A 13,092-nucleotide genomic window follows, 5' to 3' on the forward strand; every position below is an offset into this window, starting at 1 on the left:
CCCACCACAATCTGTGGGTACACTAGGCCTGAGGGTTTGTTTGGCTACCTGTCTGTTTTTCTGTCATAGCATTTTGGTCATAGCATTCCTGTCGTTAAATTTTGTTCGTAGCATTTCTGTTAAATAGGGTTCACATCCAGGGTCTGTCACACCTACGGACCCATACGGGCTGAGGTTTCGTTTTTAATTGTTTGTCGTCCCACAATCTTCTCACCCATATACCATACGTCATACAATGCACGCTCATTTCATTACACTTGTACGTCTACCCATCACGGTCTGTGGGTACATCAGCCCTGAGTGTTCGTTTTTAATTACCAGTCTTGGCGCCGCAGGTTGCTCGGGTTCGCTCACTACATACCCTAGGGTTGTGTCATCATTAGGTTCACATTCACGCGCTGTTGGTCTTGTCATTTCTGCACCTACACTTGTTAGGTACGTAGGGATGTTGTTGTTTCGTGTGTTGGTCGTCTATTCTCATTTCTCTAGTTTGTGTTTCCTTAGATCAGGGCATATAGTGCGTTTCAGAAGCGGCCAATTCACATTCATCCCTCCACCTCCGCACAGGTGTTCAGTGCATGGTAGCACCCCATCATTAAGGGGGTGGGACCATACCCAACTCCTAGCTGAGTTTTATCGCTGGTGTACCCCTTTCCCGGCCTCAGCTGGGGGGGCAGTACTTTTAGGTGGTTATTCCCAACTTCGTCCCAACCTCTTCCATCCACCAGTGCAGTACATGTTTCCATGCATGATTCTTCAACCCAGATTCATGCGGTACTTAATGCGCTCTTACGTCCATGCAACAATTGTTAGACAGGATGGAGGGGGTCATAGCCCGCTCGGCTTGCGCAGAGGTGTCAGCTGCGGCTCCTGCTCTTCTCAGTACGCCTGCAGGTGATGTTGGAATTTCTTTACAGTGGCATGTAGAACTGGGGGCAAGCTTGGTCACAGGTAATCGATCTGGCCAATGGTTCTTTATCCAGAGTATTCCGAGGGCTTCTACCAAGGGTGTGAAGGTTTCATAGGTTCATGTCTCCGGCTTTCGCTGCATATTGCCTCGGCAATTTGGTCTCGTCTGCCAACTCTATCAAATATCCATCAGGTGAACAGCATTTCAGGACCTACAAACTCCTGTCAGTCTGTCCATTTTTTTGCAGCTCACCCTCTAAACCTTCAAGGGTATTCAGGGACGTTCTCTTTGGCATGACTACCAGTTATCGGTCAGGTTTTAGTGATGTTTTAAACTTCCTGTCCCTTACCCTTGGCGCAGTTCCCAGTTAGTGCTCTAGGCAGTTCTCTCTTACCACGCTTACAACTTCCCCTTCTTTAGAATAGATGGATAAGCCAGGGGTTTGTGGTTATATTACTGTACCACAGTAACGGTGTCGGATTAAAGCATTTGTTCTTCTCTGCTACATTCCTTCGGTCTGCTCTGTCTCCCTCTCCCCATGCATCCTCTCACTACAAACAGTTCGTTCTTATGTCCAGGTTACTTGCCAAACCAGGCTCAAATCCTAAACCCCTTTTCTGGATATTCATCTAGAGGCAACTTTCGCATGTCCCGCACAGGGGGTCACTTCTTTGTCATCAGGTTCATGGGGTGCTGGAGATCCTCCGTTTTAGCAGCCACACGTTAACCCCTTTTCTGTAGTCATCTGGGCATTCGCATTTTCTGGACTGATGGTTGTTGCTGGCCCTTCTTTGTAGCTTTCACATCACTCCTACCTTCGTGTCTTTTTGCCCTCTTTTAGGCATACTGACCAGCCAGGCCAAGGCACACCTCAGGTCTTGGTAGTTAGGATTATCGTATTTCCAAGTGAAGACTCTGACTACAAGTTGGAAGGCTGGCCGCAGGCTAGCCTGAATTTGTAGGATGAGTCTTAGGGCTTTACAACCCTCCTCCTCCATCAGATCCTTCGTTGGCACCCACCCGTTCCCCCATACTTTCATCATTTCATTTATATTTCATACATATTCATTCAGGCTATGCCCTGTTTTAGGCATACTGACCAGCCAGGCCAAGGCACACCTCAGGTCTTGGTAGATAGGATTATTGTATTTCCAAGTGAAGATTGACTACAAATAAAAATTATCCATGTCTCATCCTCCCTCAATTGATGCAGAAAATAATACTTCTTTTCCAAAGTGGTGGTGAGATGCAGAGTACAGCTTACCCTAATCCCGGATCCCACGGCAGTTGACAGTCTGTTCCTCCACTCTCTGGTGGGCAGGCACTCCCATACAAAGCAGAACCTGTGGTGGCAACAACAACATATTTTAGGTATTCCCACAATAAGGCTTGGTAGCTACAATGGCTATATTATATTAACAAGTGAGGCTATTGAAAAAACAAAGATTATTCAATAAATGAATCTTTCTTTAGCAAATCTGGTGCTGCCCAGGTTACATATCAGAGCAAACATAGGTTGAAAAACACTATTAGGTCCGGTGTCACTCACATCTTTACAGTTCATATAAAGTAGCTAATATTTTCCAGCAACTTGTCCAAACTACACCGTTACTATTAATAACTAGCTAAAAGAAACTATAACTGGCTTACCATTTTAGATTTTGTGCCGCCAAACTAATTTTTTTTATTATATTTCATCATTTGTATACATTTTTTTTAAATATTGGATTATTCTCTATTAAAGCAGAACCTTCCTATTGTGTTCAGCCAAGGAAGCTGCCATCTTAGCCTCTGCTTGATCTGCAGCTAGCATAGTACAGAAAGTATTCAGAAGGACTGCAAATGGCTGCAATATAACAAATAGTGAAAAATTTAAGGGGGTCTGAATACTTTCCATCCCCACTGTATATACACATACATACATATAAACACACACATACTTCATATCTATTTCTTTATATAGTAGCTTTTTATTTTAATTTTGTAGTCCTGTTTCTCCAATTTTTTTAGTAATGTTAAATGTGACAAGTCTCCAGCCACGTCCCGCTTCACTTCGTTTTAGTGCACATCTGTTTTTAGGTCTCCAGTTGTGGTTAATTCCAGGTATGGGGACACTTGAAACACACAGACGTCACGTCCAGTGTGTACTACGATAGTTTCGCTCCTCTCGAGTCACGCTATTGTAAGTGAGGCTTGAATTGACTGTTAAGTCTAGATCGAGGCTTGGTTTTTAGCCGCATGGTTACTCTAGTGAAAGCGAGGAATGGCTGGATTTACTTGCTTAAATAGAGATGACAGGAAGTGTTTTCCATGCCCCGGAAGAAGTCCACTCATGACAAAACCGGTCGGGCGGAAGAACACACACTTGTCATCAAGCTCTTGTATCTGCTGCTTTAAGAAGGTTTTACACTATTGGAGCTCTTTAATTTATTTATTTTTTTGATTCACGGCTGGAATGTCCGGAAAACCAGAGTCCAAATCTGAAGGAATCGAATATACACCATCACTGCTGTTTTCCTTAGACCTTGCCAAAGGTGGATGTACTATATAGCCCCATACGCACGATTAGATTTTCTGCAGATTTTTGTCTTCAGATTTACCAAAACCATATAGTGCAAGAGCCTGCCTGAGTGCATACAAATTGAAACTCTTAAGGTTTAACCTCATATTATATGGTTTTGGTAAATCTAAAGACAAAATGCTGGAGAAAATCTAATGGTGTGTATGGGGTCTAAAGCCTCATACACACGGTACGAGTGTTGGCAGGGGACTGTCTGTTGACAGACTGTTGTCCTAAAATCTTACCATTAGTATGCTCCTTTTGTCAATTGTCCAACTTTCGGCCAACAAATGTTGGATGGCAGGCTTGTAAATTTGCAGCGGACAATGGTTTGATGTGAGATTTTTGTATGGTTAGTACAAATTTGTAGAGGACAATCAACTGACAACCTTAAAGTGGAAATAAACCCTCCTATCCTTTAGGCCCCTTTCACACTGGGGCAGGGGCGGCGATGGCGGTAAAGCGCCGCTATTGTAAGTGGCGCTTTACCGTCGGTATTCGGCTGCTAGTGGGGTGGTTTTACCCCCCGCTAGCAGCCGAGAAAGGGTTAAAAACCACAGCAAAGCGCCTCTGCAGAGGCGTTTTGCCGGCGGTATAGCCGTGCTGTCCCATTGATCTCAATGGGCAGGAGCGGTGTATACTCCGCTCCTTCACCACTCCGAAGATGCTGCCAGCAGGACTTTTTTTTCCCGTCCTGCTAGCGCACCGCTCCAGTGTGAAAGCCCTTGGGGCTTTCACACTGGAGGCACAACAGCGGCTGTTTCAGGTCGGTTTGCAGGTGATATTATTAAATGCAATAGCGCCTGCAAACCGCCCCAGTGTGAAAGGGCCTTTAGGAAGCTGCTTCTGTTTGATCCACAACTGCCATGGTGCTGCACATGTGATCAGTTGACACCAGCCATTTGATGGTTTGAAAGTTTGGTTGAGGACAAAAGCAAATGTGACAGTTAGCAATCCCGGCATTCCAGGAATGTAACTTTTTTTTAAAAACTGTTAAAATGATAGGTTTATTTCCAGATTATGATATTCCGCTGTTCAGGGGCTCTGGGCTTCAGCAAAATGACAGCCTCCAGCATGAAAAAACAGGTGCAATGCTGTATGTATGCATGTTCCTTGCTAAAGAACATGATTTTTTTTTAAATCTAGCTGTTATGGGTTACGCTTTAAGGGAAATAAGGTACAATTCACATCTTTGCATTTCAATGCGTTTGTTGTAGAGCAAAACAGTACATGCGTCATAAGAAGCAGGAACGCAAGTTCTTCTATGATTAAGATCATCAGGTGAAACATGTTGGAGGTAACCCTGGGGATGGGATCATTTGCTGAAGCTTGACGGCTGATTAACGTTTTGCCTTTGAAGACATCATTCATGTGTGGCTTTTCCATTGGATTATACTGAGTCATAAAAAAGCATTGTTATTCAATAGGACTGTTCAGACTTGCGTGGTGCAGTGAGGCATGTCTGGTTTTTCCTTTCATTTTCATGTGTTGGGAGTCCCACAGAAAGCTTGGTCCTTTTACACAAGTGGTCCGATCATATCCACCTATCAGTTTTTCTGATCTGTTTGTAAGCTCTATTAATCTATAGGCAGGTGGATGTAAATGGATGTGCATCACAGTTTACATCAAGTAACCTCAGTGTGTGTCTAGATCCAGGAAAAAAAAAATGTAATGCCTTTTGTATTCTTTGGACCTAAATGTGACAGGTCAGAGCTAACAGGATGTAAAAGGGCATAGGTCAATTTACACCCACCTGCCCATAGACCAAACATGGGTCTGTTTGCCTCCTGGCACAAGCTGGAGGAAATAAAAAACATAATGAACAATGAAGCCAGGTACCAGGTGCAATCTGCTGCTTGGACACATCTGACTCAATATCGGGACTCCATAATGTTAATTCCGCACACTGTCAATGTGAATCACAGTAACAAAACTCTATAAATATCCTACGATTAAGCTCGAAGAAGTGAAGCACGTTGAGCCAGCCATAGATGGTTTAGCAGGGACCAGCCGAAATTCGAACCATCTATGGGCAGGATGATTGTACCCAAGTCGATTCATTAATTGACTTTAGTACAACCAGCATGTCGGATTTTTACATGCAATTACTCCCTGCGCCCCGCTGCTGCTGGGAGAATACAATAGCCCTGTGGGAGGGATTCAGAGGAGCAATTTTCTTTCCTGCAAAAAGAAAAGTGCATCATCTATGGCCATCTTCAAAGAGGTGTGTCTGACGGTTGGGAGAATGAGCTGAAGCTCGGCTATGGATTTTCGTTACTGTGGGTAAAACTGACCATGTGCGGTTTTCACATTACATTTAAATGGATAAAAAGGATGTCACAAAAGTTCATTCAGTTCAGCTCTGATTCAACAGGGGATCTGTTCATTAGACTTCTGATTGCGTGACTGAAATGTTTACTTTTGTTTTTGATTAAGAAAAATAACTAACTAACTTGAAGTGATACTAAAGTCTCGTTTTTTTTCTTTAAAAATAACAAACCTGTTATACTTGCCTATGTGTAGTGGTTTTGCACAGAACAGCCCAGATCCTCCTCTTCTTGGTACCCTCGCTGGAGCTCCTGGCCCCTGCCTCCTGTTGAGAGCCCCACAGCAAGCAGCTTGCTATGGGGGCATCCGAGCCACAGCTCTGTGTGTCCCTTCAGACACAGAGCCACGGTACGGCCCTACCCCTCTCTCTCCTCATTGGTTAACTGACTTTGATTGACAGCAAGGGGAGCCAATGGCACTGCTGCTGTCTCTTAATCAGGAAGGAGAGTCCTGGACAGTCGAGGGACTTGTGATGGGGCTCGGGTTAGTGTTAGGGGGGCTGCTGCACACAGGTGGTTTTTTAATGGATAGATTGCATTAAGATAAAAGACCTTCTGCCTTTAGAACCACTTTAATACAGGGTGCTTCCATTATGCTCAGTTTGCACAGTATGTTTTTCTTTTGTCGATTGATAATTCACAACATAGTAGTAAAAACAGTTTGTCTAGGTCACTCTGTATCCTCACATTTATCACCTGCTGTGGTAGGAAGTAGTAGATAGAAAAGCGGAGTTCCAGCCGTTTGTGTTTATTAAAAGTCAGCAGCTAGCTACAACAACTGTAGCTGCTGACTTAACACACACTCAGCTGTCCTACAGTCCAGCGATGTGGGCGCCCAAAGGCTCGGTTCTCTCCCTCTCCTCTCCATGGTACCAGCATCACTACTGTGTGCACCCAGCTGTGACAGCATGCAGCTTCACAGCCGGGTGCGCACTGCACATGCATGAGTCGCGCTGTGCGTCCCAAATGGCCGGGCAATCTTCTGGGACCCATGACGTGTCCCAGAAGATTGCAGGGTGGGAGGGGCCGCCAAGGCGGCCCGAGCGTAAGTGGGAGCCAGTACCTGTCAAAACTAGGTACCCGCTCCCCCCTCCCCAAAAAGAAGAAATGACATGCTGAATGTGGCATGTCGGGGGATCAGGATTCCTTAAAGCGGAAGTTCCACTTTTGGGTGGAACTCTGCTTTAAATTCATTCATAGTCAACACTTACGTGAGCAAAAGAAAAAAAAAAAAAAAAAGTAAATTCAAAAATTGCATTTCTGTAGTCCTTATTATATCAATAAAGAAAACGTATGCAAAAACAATATATATATTTTCTGAAGCATTTTCTGTTTGCAGTAGTGATGCACATCACGTGCACTGATGTGCGTTACTGCACACATTGACAAACTACAAAGTTCATGGCAACGCACCTGAACACCCTTTGAAATGCAGTTTGATGCACTGGAGGGGAAAAAAAAAAAAAAAAACCACAGGTGTGAATAGGCTCTTAGGCCTCTTTCAGACGAATGATCTGTTCAGGTCCGCCTGTCAGTTATTTAGGCGGACCTGAACGGACCCTCCATAGACCTCTATGGAGCGTCGGATGTGAGTGGTGACATGTCCGCTGACATCCAACCCGCTCCGATCCGAAAAAGTGTAACGGAGGAAAAACCTACTTTTCCATCTGTTTTCGGATCAGATCGGGTGACGACGGACTCTACGGTCCATCGTCATCCAATCCCCCATAGGGGAGAGCGGCGCTCTAACAGGTCCGTCACTGCACAGTGTGCAGAGACAGACCTGTCATCTTCCTGCTCAGCGGGGATCCACAGAGCGATCCCCACAGAGCAAGCGGATGTTCACGGGGCGGATCATCTCGGATCCGTCCCGTGTGAAAGAGCCCTTAAAGTGAAATTCAAGGACAACTCCAACTACTCTTAAAACCCACCCCCCCCCCAAAAAACCTATACTTACCAAGCTCTGTAAGAAAGACATATACACTTACCTGTTGCCCTGTGTCAGCCAGCGCCACTGCAGGGGAGAGAAGAGAGTGCCAATGGATGGGCCATTGATGCCTATGGGTGACATCACTACTCCAGGCATTACCAGCCGGTGTCAGAGCGCTCTCTCCTCTTTCCTGTAGCTGTTGGCTGACACAGGGAAGATCACATGACCGGAAAGGGACAGCCTGAAAATAGGCAAGTATGTACATCTTTCTTACTCGGGTCAGTAAGCAAAGGCGTTAGGAGGGGGGAGGGAACAGTTTTAAGAGTAGTCAGGGTTGTCCTGGAACTTCACTTTAAATTTTGAAGATAGCATTACACAAAGAGGAATCTAAATGTGTGGAAAAACAGTCAGTCAAACATAAGCTGCTGGGGGCCAGTTGACAGGAGCAGCGGCTGCTTAACACAATAGTAAAACACTGCTCCATCCACACTGCTTAGCATGGATAGGGGGAATCAATGGACTTCTCTTGCTCAGCCCTTGGGATGAGCAAGAGAAATTTGAAGGGTGCATTACCAGCTTTAGACTTTCACTACTGAATAAATGTATGTTGGGAGATGTCACATTCATGCATATGCAGAAATCTCTTTACACAGCCTACCTATTTATCAGCTGGGTTTGGATTTTTAAAGATCTGGCTTCTTAAGGCTCGGTTCACACTTATGCGAATTGGATGCAGGTTTCTCCGCATCCAATTTGCATGACGGGAGACTGTGACCGGCTCTCAATGGAGCTGCTTCACACACCTCCGGGGCGGCCGCGGAGAGCACTGGAAAAGGGCCCTGTGCGTCTTTGGCTCCATGTCAGGTCCGAATTCAGGCAAAAATTCAGACCTGATTCACCCCTGAAACGGAGAACAGTGATGCACCGGACCCCTGCTGCAAACCGCAGCTAGTGTGAACCCGGCCTAAATCATTATATGCCAGAACTAGATTCAAGTCAATATTTCACTGTGTACCTCAGTGTGCCAAATCTGAGAGCACCCTGGCACTGATCTGCACACCTTCTTGATTTGACATGCCAGCCCCATATTTTAAGCCTTACTAGGTGCTGCGTGTCCTTACTAATTAATAGCAATGCTTGAGAGGTAGTGCCAGCCTCTAGGATCAGGACACTGGTCAATATTTTTATGCCAGCGTACCCGCGGATTAAAGCGTTGGTCACCAGCAGGAGGAAGAAGGACCCGATTCCCCTATATACACATCTTTAGTTAGACCTCATTTAGAATATTGTGTCCAGATCTGAAGACTTCACGTACAAAAAGATATTGACGTCCAGAGAGGGGCAACAAAAATGGTGAAAGTTCTGAGGGATAAAACCTATTGGGGAAGAGTACGGGAACATAGAACTGCAGGAAGAAGAACTAAAAGGCAAAGCTGTTTATTTTCATTTTGGATAGAGTAAGGGAGGGTTGTAACACCATCAGTTTAATTTTTTTGACAGAAACAGATGTATCCCACAGGGGAGATTTCACTTCACTTCCTATCACATAGCCAAAACAGGAAGTGAGAGGAAATCCCTGCAAATTAAGGGAATCCCTTGGGGACCCCCAAGTCACCAGAACTATTACTTTTCTGGGGACAACCAAAAATGTGGGGTTCGCTTTTACTTTCAATGATAGTAATTCAAAGTGAAATTATGGTAAACAGGACAAATAGAGAGGGGGAAATCTCCTCAACGGGGGCACGGACAGCAATAAAAACCTTAAAACCTGACAGGGGTTCTAATCCCTCTCCACAACAAAAAAAAAAAATGCCTTCAATTGTACAGTCTAAAGTCTGGAGGAAAGAAGGGAAAGGGGAGACATGAAACCTTTAAATACATCAAGGGGGTAAAAAAAAGGTTCAGGAGGGCAGTATTTGACATGACCTCAAAACTAGCAGAGGAAAGTTTAACTACTTACAGCCTGCCAGCTGCAGTTTTACGTCGGCTGTTTGAAGGAGGATATTGTTATGGCAGCAGCTAGCTGCCATAACCCCGGTATCCTCTCCTTCAGAGCAGGCGGTCCGCTACAAGATAAAAGTGGTCTCTGTGGCGGATTCGCAACAAGATCACTTTCATCGGCGGCGGGAGAGGGCCCTCCCCCCTCGATCTGGTGCCCTCCGCCGCTTACCGGAGCCGCCAGAAGTGGCGGAGGCGATCGCGTTCGGTCTCCTGTTAGGTATGGAGACGAGTGAGGGGAAGATGGCCCCCACCCGTCTCCCTAACAATGCAGGGCGGAAGCCACATCAAAACGTCACTTCCACCCACAGCTCTTTTTTTTAAATGACAATTTTTTTTTTTTTTTTTTTTTTTTTTGGGATTTTAGTGTAAATATGAGATCTAAGGTCTTTTTGACACCAGATCTCATATTGAAGAGGTCCTGTCATGCTTTTTTTCTATTACAAGTGATGTTTACATTCCTTGTAATAGGAATAAAAGTGACAATTTAAAAAAAAAAAAAAAAGTGTAAAACTAAAAAAGGTAAAATAAATAAGAAAAAACAAAATTTTTTTTTAAACGCGCCCCGTTCTGACGAGCTCGCATGCAGAAGTGAACGCATACGTGAGTGGCGCCCGCATATGAAACCGGTGTTCAAACCACACAAATTTGGTAGTAGGTGAGGTTGAAAAAAGACACAAGTCCATCAAGTCTAACCTATGTTTGTGATTATATGTCAGTATTACATTGTATATCCCTGTATGTTGTGGTCATTCAGGTGCTTATCTAATTAGTTTTTTGAAACTATCGATGCTCCCCGCTGAGACCACCGCCTGTGGAAGGGAATTCCACATCCTTGCCGCTCTTACAGTAGAGAACCCTCTACGTAGTTTAAGGTTAAACTTCTTTTCTTCTAATTTTAATGAGTGGCCACATGTCTTGTTAAACTCCCTTCCAAAAAAAAGTTTTATCCCTATTGTGGGGTCACCAGTGTGGTATTTGTATATTGAAATCATATCCCCTCTCAAGCGTCCCTTCTCCAGAGAAAATAAGTGCTCGCAACCTTTCCTCATAACTAAGATCCTCCAGACCCTTTATTAGCTTTGTTGCCCTTCTTTGTACTCGCTCCATTTCCAGTACATCCTTCCTGAGGACTGGTGCCCATAACTGGACAGCATACTCTAGGTGAGGCCGGACCAGAGTCTTGTAGAGCGGAAGAATTAACGTTTAATCTCTGGAGTTAATCCCTTTTTTAATGCATGCCAATATTCTGTTTACTTTGTTAGCTGCAGCTTGGCATTGCATGCCATTGCTGAAGCCTAACATCTGCTACAGGGGTATTGAATTTAAATTCATGGAGGTCCGATTGGTAAAATTTTCTTCCAGCCAAGGTCCGAATTGCAGTGTTGTGCGATGACTCAGACTCTTTACATCACAGCCCAGGTGTGCAGGCACGACAGTCCATTCATTTGAATAGGCTGCTGTGCCTGCGTGTTCTGCTGGGAAAAAGTCCTGGCATCTTTTTAAAAATGCAGCCGCATGGAAACTGCATGGTGTGTTCCTTGCAATTTCCATGTGCGGGAAATTGCACCTTGTATTTCAGTGCGTTTAAGAGTCAATGATACCCCTACACGTTTTCTGTGCATTACCTCATTTTGTGTGCAGCTGCTTGTCCCCTTCACATCTCCCCCCCTCCACAACACTGCCCCCTTCACACATCCCCCCCCCCCCTACACATATCTCCCCCGCCCACACACACAGTATTGCCCCTTCACATATCACCGCACGCAGCACTGCCCCCCCTTCCTCCGCTCCCCATTCTTCACAGTTCCATGTATTTTCCCCCCTTCACTCATCTACCTTTCACAGAGTGGAGAGCAGGAGACGGGACAATCCTAAACTGAAGGCACAGCAGCACTGGGCGGGGGGGGGGGGGGGGGGGGTTAACTGTTCATGTTAGCGAACTGGTGATTGGCTGCTAGGACCGCCTTCTAGCAGCCAATCACCTCCAGAATAATGTGGCAGGCAGCTACCTCTCTCCACGCAGTGCTGATCCTGCCCCCAGTTCAGAATTGTCCCGCCTCCCGCTCCTCTCTACTCTGACAGCGGAGGAGGCTGGGGACAAAAGCAGCGACTAAATGGCGCGATCGCAGCAGTCCGGAAAGAGCAGCAGCTCAGGCCGGACGCGGACTGCAGGCCATCATTTAGTGATGCCCGATCTACTAGGACCCCCAGGTCCTTTTCCATCGAGAAGCCACCAAAGGTTTGTAGTTTAGGGAAGTTGGCTCTTTTGAAATTCAGTGTCTTTGTATTCCCCTAGGTTTCCTATTTGTGTGATTTACAAAAGCCAATTGACCTTTGATCGCTGTTTCCTAAATTGTCCCTTATTTCCACATCCGTGATTGGGTCTGTATTGTTGGTAATCAGTAAATCCAGTAACACTTTATTTCTAGTTGGTGCGTCTACCACCTGACCCATGAAATTATCCTGCAAGTTCATTTAAGAACTGACAAGTCTTTTAGACGAATGTGTGGTTCCCTCCATCCAGTCTTGTCTGGATAATTAAAATCCCCAATTATGATGACACTTCCCATCCTTGCTGCTAATCCAAATTGTGATAGAAGGTCCGTCTCCCCCTCCTCCCTCAGGTTAGGGGGCCTATAGCATACTCCCAGTATTATTTTCTCTACATCCCTTTGGAGCTCTACCCATAAGGATTCCAAGTTGTTGCTTGAAACAGACTTCCAGCAGAGGTAGTAAGTCCATCAACAGTAAGTGGATTCAAACATGGATTGGGGCAAATCTATATCCCCGCTCAGAAAAAAAAAAAAAAAAAGAAAGTAAAAAAAAACCCATATACATTTAAAAAGGGGGCATGTTAGATGGATCACTTGATCTTTTTTTCTGCCACCCCTCTTCTGGGTTTCTATGGTGGTAGAATGGAGTGGAAGGCTGATGTGTAGGCATCTAGAGACATCGATAATATACTACTGCCAGTGGTATGGGAGTTTTCTCTGTATCTGGGAGAAACACAGCATTACAATGTAATCACAGATTTAGCCCTCATGCACACAGGCTGTTAAAAAAAACACGTTATGAAAACGCCAGTATCTTTGCAGTGATTTTTTTTTTTAACTTTTTTCAGCGTTTTTGCAATAGCGGTTTTTAGCGTTTTTGAGCGTTTTTCCGCGTTAGCGGTTTTGAGCGTTTTTTTTTTCAAATTTTTTTTTTTTTTCAATGGATCAAAAACGCTAAAAAACGTTGGTGAATGACGTTTTTGAGCGTTTTTACAGCTGAAAAACGTCTCTCAGAACCCACTGGTCCTGGGTTTTTTTTACAGCTTAAAAACGCCTATGCCACTTGCAGCTCAAAAACGCCTAGGTGGGCA

At 45.0% G+C, this 13,092-nt stretch overlaps 1 protein-coding gene across 5 annotated transcripts in view; it reads right to left on the reverse strand.

Moving 5' to 3' along the window:
- Positions 1-13,092, reverse strand: part of LOC141128403 (serine/threonine-protein kinase 38) — a 113,735-nt gene that overhangs the window by 56,574 nt on the left and 44,069 nt on the right. For all 5 annotated transcript variants that reach the window (XM_073615683.1, XM_073615682.1, XM_073615681.1 and 2 more), the window contains exon 2: positions 2,175-2,253. The gene's annotated coding sequence lies outside the window, so the exon portion shown is untranslated. The remainder of the gene's footprint in view (positions 1-2,174; positions 2,254-13,092) is intronic.

Source organism: Aquarana catesbeiana, linkage group LG02, assembly GCF_042186555.1.
Source record: "Aquarana catesbeiana isolate 2022-GZ linkage group LG02, ASM4218655v1, whole genome shotgun sequence".
Lineage (NCBI taxonomy): Eukaryota > Metazoa > Chordata > Amphibia > Anura > Ranidae > Aquarana > Aquarana catesbeiana.